Source organism: Sus scrofa, chromosome 1, assembly GCF_054392235.1.
Source record: "Sus scrofa isolate SSC_HxYL_T2T_F1_AM1 chromosome 1, Sscrofa_HxYL_maternal_Yorkshire_Landrace_v2.0, whole genome shotgun sequence".
Taxonomy (NCBI): domain Eukaryota; kingdom Metazoa; phylum Chordata; class Mammalia; order Artiodactyla; family Suidae; genus Sus; species Sus scrofa.
The window spans coordinates 283,123,085-283,130,404 of NC_139383.1; the positions used below are offsets into that span (position 1 = coordinate 283,123,085).

General features: G+C 52.8%; 1 long non-coding RNA gene across 3 annotated transcripts; it reads right to left on the reverse strand.

The window, feature by feature from the left end:
• Positions 1-285: 285 nt before the first annotated feature.
• LOC146407301 (uncharacterized) lies at positions 286-4,276 on the reverse strand. Of its 3 annotated transcripts, XR_014828914.1 has the most exons (3): positions 3,911-4,276; positions 3,280-3,592; positions 286-2,563 (listed from the first exon to the last, which is right to left on the reverse strand). It is a non-coding gene; the product is annotated as an uncharacterized LOC146407301 (long non-coding RNA). The 3 variants fall into 3 exon arrangements; XR_014828916.1 differs by lacking the exon at positions 3,280-3,592; XR_014828910.1 differs by having other exon boundaries at positions 3,280-4,276.
• Between the last annotated feature and the right edge of the window lie 3,044 nt (positions 4,277-7,320).

Here is a 7,320-nt window from a genome sequence, read left to right on the forward strand (position 1 = left end):
CCTAAAAAGACCTCCCCCCCCCCCAAAAAAAAAAGAGAAAAAAAGAAAAGAAAAGGAAAGGAAAGAAAGGAAAAGAAAAATAAGTCCTCCCAGAGGGCAACCGAAGGGGGACTGGTAGCACAGACGAAAGAGTGTTTCCTTCGCCAGGGGAGGAGGGTGGTGACCCCCCCCCACCGCCAGCGTCCCCCCAAGAAGGACTCAGAATGGCTGTTCCTGTTCTGCCGCCCATCAGTGGCTGATGTGTGAAGCAGGTTCCCAAGGCCGTGATAACAAAATACCAGACTGTGCAGCTCAAACAACAGATATTTACTCGCTCGCAGTTCTGGAGGCTGGAAATCCAAGATCACGGTATCAGCAGGGTTGGTTTCTTCTGAGACCCCGTCCTTGGCTCATAGACAGCCATCGTCTCACTATGTCCTCACACGAGGCCTTCTCTTGGTGTGCACACACACACCCCGGTGTCTCGCGGGCTGTCCTTTTGCTTAGAAGGATGCTCGTCATACTGGGTTAGGGCCCATCTTCATGGCCTCATTTTAATGGAATTACCTCCTGTAAGACCTTATGTCTAAACACAGTCACAGTCTGAGATACTGATGGTTGGGACTTCAACGTACTAATTTTGGGGACACACCGTTCAGTCTATAACCTTGTGTGAGACCAGAAAACTTCACCCCATGTATGGAGCCCCGTATGGAGAGACGCAGGGGTGGGGAGCATTGACTCAGTTGCATTTAGCTGGCAACTGGGCTGGAAGGTCCAAGAAGGCCTCCTTCACGGGTCTGCTCCTCTGCCAGCCTCTCTCTTGCCCCTCGGGCTCTTGCTCTCACTTCCTCTCCCTCTCCTTTCCCGCTCTTGGGCTTCCTCACAGCATGGCGGGTTTTTACATGGCTGCTGGCTTCCAAGGGTGAGCACTTCTGGAAACGTGCATGCACAGGCTTCGAATCGCCAGAGTTACACAGCAAGCATCACCTCAGCTGCATGCTGCTTTTCACAGCCAGGCCTGGGGCCAGCCCAGATTCAAGGGATGGGGGAACCAGAACCACCACCTGGGGCTTGAAAGGAGGATGACAGAGTCTCCAGCCACCCTTAATCCCCCATCTGTGCGAGAGAGAGGAGTACATATTTGTGGTCAGGATGGTGGCATGGTCATTGTTCCCAAAGATTTGCCGTCTCCCTGAAGAAGGGATTATTCATGTGTGCCCCAGCGCCACCTGATGTGCAGACCTCGCGGCAGGGGTGGGGTGGGGTTGCACTTCCCCACCCACCCGTGTTGGGCTTGGCCGGGTGATTTGCTTTAGCCAGTGAATCAGAAGAAGTGATGCCAGGCTGTGAGAAGCTTTCAGAGCCCTCACGTGGCTTAGCCGGGCTGCTCGGGCTTTGCCCTGTGCAAAGGGCAGAATGCTCTAGAAAGGGCCGTTAGACAAGCTACAATCCAAGTCCAATTGGTGAGACTTGTACTCAACTTGAAACCTATATATTTTTACATCCCTCCATTCTCAGATGGTAAAGTCCTTAAATTCATCCATTTTTCTAGAAGCAAGGCCTGGCAAATCTGGTGCCTTAAAATACTATCTATTCTTCCTCGACTTCAAGAATTCTCTGAGGGTGGGAAGCCGGGAGGGGGCCCCCATCTTCACATTTGGGTGCAGATGCCGTGAGCAGCTGAGTAGCATGCTCTCCTTAGGTGTGGGAGCATCACCTGCCTGGGCTCCGTCCTGACCTCAGATGGGACCCCTCCCATGAGAATACTGTGGCTCGGAAAGGTTAAGTGACTTTCCCAACATTGCTCAGCTAGGAAGTAGTAGAAGAGCCAGGATTTGAACCCATGGCTGTCTCACGCCCGAGTTCTTAGCCTCTGGGCTCTCCTGCCTCTCACTCTGTAAGTGGCCTACAGATATTTAGTAAGTGGGTGGGCGAACTGCTACTTTGGGAATTTGGAAGGTTCTGGATGCCTCACAGGGGTCTCTCCATCTCAAGAGTTGACTCCAAGTCATAGAAATGGGGGTTAGGGTAGGATGCATTAACTGGAATCCACCTTCCTCCCCTGCCCTCAGAGAAGAATTGGGTGTTTTTAATGCAGAATATGGAGAATGTGCAAAAATAATAGTGACAGTGACATTTAATGAGAGACTGTGGTGCCTCGCCATTGTCCAGAGAGCCTTCCATAAATTGACTTCACTTACTCTTCCCAGGAACCAGATGAGGTTGGGTCATCATTATTCCCATTTTACTGATGAGGAAACTGAGGCCCAGAGTAGGTTAAATCTGCTTCTCAAACTATCAGAGGTGACGGAACAGTCACAACTGGATGTAGGCAGGGCCAAACGGCTATGAATGTCTCTAAATTGTTATCTGCTTCTATGCCTCTCTTATGTCATCAGACAAGGCATGGACCAGCATCAGCTTGCGGACCGCACTCTGGGTTGCCCGGGATGACGTGGCTTGCCAAAGGCCACAGTGGATAAGTGATGGAACCACCATCTGGACCTGCATCCGACCTCTCTCGCTCTGTCTGGAGGAAGGATGGAGAAGGGTTTGGCCGTTGAGTACAGATCATAAGCATCTGAGAAAAAAGAGAGAGAAGAGAGAGCGGCTGAAAAGTCCGTAGGTTGGTGTCAGAATGGTTCAGGGGTTTGCGCATGTGCAAACTTCCAGAGCTTCTGTTGCGAGAACTGGGGCAAGAACAAAAGAACTGCTGAGAACTCTTGCCGAGGGTAGTGAATCAGACCCCTTTGAAGTTCTTTGGGGAACCAGGGAACTCAGAAAACTCATTTTCAATGACTTTTTTTTTTTTTTGTCTTTTTTCAGGGCCGCACCTTCAGCACATGGAAGTTCCCAGGCTAGGGGTCTAATCAGAGTTGTAGCCATCCGCCTACGCCAGAGCCACAGCAACGCAGGATCCGAGCTGCATCTGCGACCTACACCATAGCTCACAGCAATGCCAGATTCTTAACCCACTGAGCGAGGCCAGGGATCGAACCCACAACCTCATGGTTCCTAGTCGGATTCGTTAACCCCTGAGCCACGACAGGAACTCCCATTTTCAATGACTTTTGACTCCTGGACTATTGAGTCACTCAGCACTGAGACTCAGCTACATGGAACCTCAGTTTTTATTAGGGTTACACCAGCGTCAGCCTAGGTTTCTGTATATTTTTTCTACCCCCAAGGAATTGAAAACATCACCAAATCGTGACCTATTCTGGGTTCAATGAGCACTTTGGGTATTAATGAGTGATGAACAAACAGGTAAATGGTCAGACACAAACCACTGCTTACCTGTCCACTGTGTGCACGACTCCAAGAGAAAATGCTAGACGGGGAGCCAAGCCATCCACATGTCAGAAGTGGCCCTCATTGAGTGATAGGATTAAAGTGGCCTTACTCTCTTCATTGAGCTTGTCTGTATTGTCTACACTATAACAAGCAGGCCTTACTTTCGCAGTAAAAATGTGGGAGGAAATAAACGGTTCCAACTCTCACTCAGTGCACCTCCAATTCAATTGGAGAAAAGATGGTCAGCTCATTGAGGGTAAGGAGCCTGGCCAGTAGGAGGTGATCTTTCCACGTTTGGGTTCATTTCAGTCTTGCACTAAAAAGAAGATGAGCCTTTCTAAGAAAGGTGCTTTTTTGGGCCACTCCTGTGGCATACAGAAGTTCCCAGACGAGGGATGGAACCCACTCCACAGCTGTAACCAGAACCATGGCAGTGACAACACCAGATCCTTAATCCACTGAGCCACGAGGGAACTCCAGATGCCTTTGTTTCTTGTCCCTGGAGGTGCCACTCTCCTTAGTCTGTGGGCTCGCCGTGGACGAGGCCAGGCTGCCTAGACTGCTGCCTCCATCTAGCCCTGGGTCTGTAACAGCCACAGGTGGCCCCGGGGTGGATGGCGAAGTGGGTTCCTACCTGGGTGGTTCGCTCCTCCTTCCAGCTCTCTGAATATCTGCTCTGTTCAGTTTCCAAGGGGATCTGGGACAAGGACAGGCACAGAGTGCAGCTCGGGGACCTCGGAGGAGCTGGAGCAGAAGAGGCAGCCTGCTTCCTGTTCCTCAGGACCTCTGTGCCTGCCACCTGGCCCGCATCCTACCTCTCTTCTAATGTCCTGTCACCTGGCTGGTCCCTCAGGGCAGAGCACAGGGTCCTGGGGCCGCAGCTCCAGCTTTTCTCCTCCTTTCCGGCCCAGCTCCCAGTCTCAAGGTCAAGGAACAAACAGATAAACCCTTTCCCTGGAGCCGGCCACGGAGAGGACGCCTCCAGCTAGAATCCAGTTCTGAGTCAGAGCCAGGGCTTCCTCTTTCCTGTGGATGCGAAGACAGGAAGGAAATGTTGTGTCACCAGAAAAATCAGTAAAAAAATGATTTGTAGGCAGAGAAGAGGCCAAGCAGTTGGCTTTGGTTTACGGCACAAATCAAGGGAAATGGTCAGATTTGGGGAGAGAGGGTCTGGAGAGTAACCTTTCCTATTCTTGTGGCTCTTAGCAATATTTTCTTTTACCTGAGGGCTAACCAGGTGTTGGTCGGGGGATTGAGAACGTGGCCCAGCTCCCTGGCTCTTTGGGACAAAAACATAGGGTCTAAGTGGAGTCAAGTGCAAGGATGAGCAGGGGGGCGCTGAAGACCCAGGATGTTTCTAGGCTTCGGTCCGAGGCAAGTGACTGGAGCCAGGACCATGGTTTTGGAGACCCAGTGTGAATGGCAATGAACATGATGGATTTCATATCTTAGAGGGAGGAAGCTGGAGCCCAGAGAAGTTGGCCCCGGCCGGCTTGGGAAGGGTCTTAGACGCAATGACAGCAATTTGGGACTTTATCCAGAGGACAAGGAGAAGGCATGGAAGGTTTAAGTGGGAGAACAGAGCGGTCAAGTTGCTGATTTAGAAAGAGCTCTCTCATTGCACCACCGTGCGTGTGGCCTGAAGGAGGGCAAGCCTGGGGCTCAGGGAGCAGCCAAGGGCTTGCTCCTCTAATCCAGGCTGATGGTTGAGCAGGTGGAAAGAAGATTCAAGGGACGGCAGTGGTGGAATGACAGGTCTGGCTGATGGATGCATGCAGCACTGGGGAGAGGGGAAGGGGATAAGGCTTTTGGCAGTGGATAATGAGGTGCATGGAAAAGTTTCCCAAGAGGAAGGGGACAGGATTCATCTCTTTTTCTCTCTTAGATATCTTTGGCGCTTTGGCCAGGTACCATGGGGCAGGCCACCAAGACCCAGAGAAGCTAGAATTCACACTTATCAAGAGAAAGCCTATGTGGGTGGAGCTGTGGGGCTCTAACTACGAGACCCTGGGACTTTTAGAGGATGGAGGGGTTGGGGAAGGGCTGCAGGAAGTGGGGGGGGGCTGTTTGGAGGGGTCAATGGTAAACAGCAGCAGGACCACAACTGACCTTCCAGATCCTTCTCTTCCCTTCCCACGAATCTGTGCCTGGCTCAATGCCAGGCCAGGTGTCCCAGCCTCATGCCCTTCTCCTGCCACCCACCCCAGCTTCAGAGGTGGCCTCTGCCTGGCCCTCTGGAAAACCGCTCTCTCTTAAGCGCCAACTGATGCAGGAAAGATGTTCCTGGAATCTGGGTTTTTGTTTCTGGAGCCGAAGAATGAACTCTGAGAACACACAGGCAGCCAGCAAGCAAAGTCTTTAATATGAGGAAGCAAACCACTCCCAGGAGAGCTGGAAGAGGGAGAAGGGCCCCTGTTCTCTTTTTTTAATCCCTTAAAGATGGGGGGGTACCAACGTGAGATCCAGCAAGATGTGGGTTTTCTGCCATTGGCCTTGCCCAGTTACCTGCAACAGTCCTTGTCCAATAGGGGTCTTAGGGGTGGAAAAGTCCCGTAAGTCCCAAGGTGTCTTTGCCCTTCTCTTCCCGTAGCCTGTGTCACAGGGGCTTAGAGGCTAAGGTCCGTCTGGGCGTAGCTACACTCCCTGTAGGAAACAAGGCCTGTGGAGATGTTACTCCCTGGAGCCCCTAAGCCGCAAATGTTAATCAATAGCCACATGGAAGCCTGCATCCAAGCCCAGGCTCCTGCCCTGAGGACCTGCGTGAGCATTCTGCCTCACAACCAGGACGCAGCGAGATGTTTCCTTGGCCTCTCGCCTCCCTTCTGGTTGGGAAAACGCTCTCTCTTCCATGTTTTACCTGGATGGCTTCTACCCAGTCTTTATGTCTCAGCTTGGATGGTTTTCCTCCTGGAAGCCTTTCCGGATCCCCTAAAACTGGGCTGGCTATGCCCCTCCTGTGCTGAAGAAATCTTCTTTGGGTGGATGTGCAAGAATGAATGGGCATTTGGATGAGCAGATAAATGAATGGATGAATAGATGGGGGAATGAATGAATGGAGATGGGTGAATGGAGGGAGATGGGTGGATGGATGGGGGATGCCTGGCTGAGTAGATGAATTGATGGATGGATGGATGGATGGAAGGGATGATTGGTGAATTAGGCAGACGGATGGATGGTTGGAGAGAGGAGTGGGCAGGGGGTGAACTGGTCGGGTGGGAGGTAAGGTAAATGGAATAGATGAGCAGGTGGGTGGGGTAGGGGCGGAGGTGGGTGGGTAGAAAGGAGACTGGATATACGGGAAAGGAGGCAAGGTTGGCTCAGGCATGAGGAGGTTCGTGGAAGGCCAAGTGTGTCCTACGCCGAGGTGGAGTGGGAATTTTTCTCTCCTAACTCCTCCCTCTGAGCCCTGGGCTTCCTCAGAGCGCTCTGCTCCCTGCGCTGGAGGGACCCAGCTCTGGGCGCTGCAGTCAGAGATGGAATTGGCACCAGGATTTTACCTCTTCTATTTTACCTCGTTCCATAACTCTTCATCCTGTGGATTCCCCCCGCCCCCAACTGGCTTGATTATTGACAATGCCCTGGAGTTTGGGGGTGAGCCAAGACATTGAGGGCTCTCCATATCCATTCTCCTCCCACCGCCTCCTTTGCCTTCCGCATCCTCTTCCTCCGCTGCGTTCTTCCAGCAGAGAGCCCAATGCCCACCCACGCTGGGCCGGTCTGAAAACACAGCCTTACCAGCAGTGGCTGCCCGAGCCCTGTTGCCCTCGGCCCCAACCAGCCCCGGTCCCCGTTCCCTGGTGCCACCGCGCCCCCACCTCCTCCTGCCCCGGCAGCTCTGATTTTCAGCTCGGGTTTGATCGCCTGCCAGGATCTCCCAAATGTCAGCTGCAACGTTAGCATCTTTAAGAGAGCGCCCGGGGCGATCTTTAAGCAGGGAGGCTGGGGCCCCATGCTGATGAGAGGAGGCTGCTCCGAGCTGACAGCTCTGCCTGCTGCCTCTGCAGCCACGGCTCTGGGAGCCTGTGGCCCCCCACTCTGTGGGCC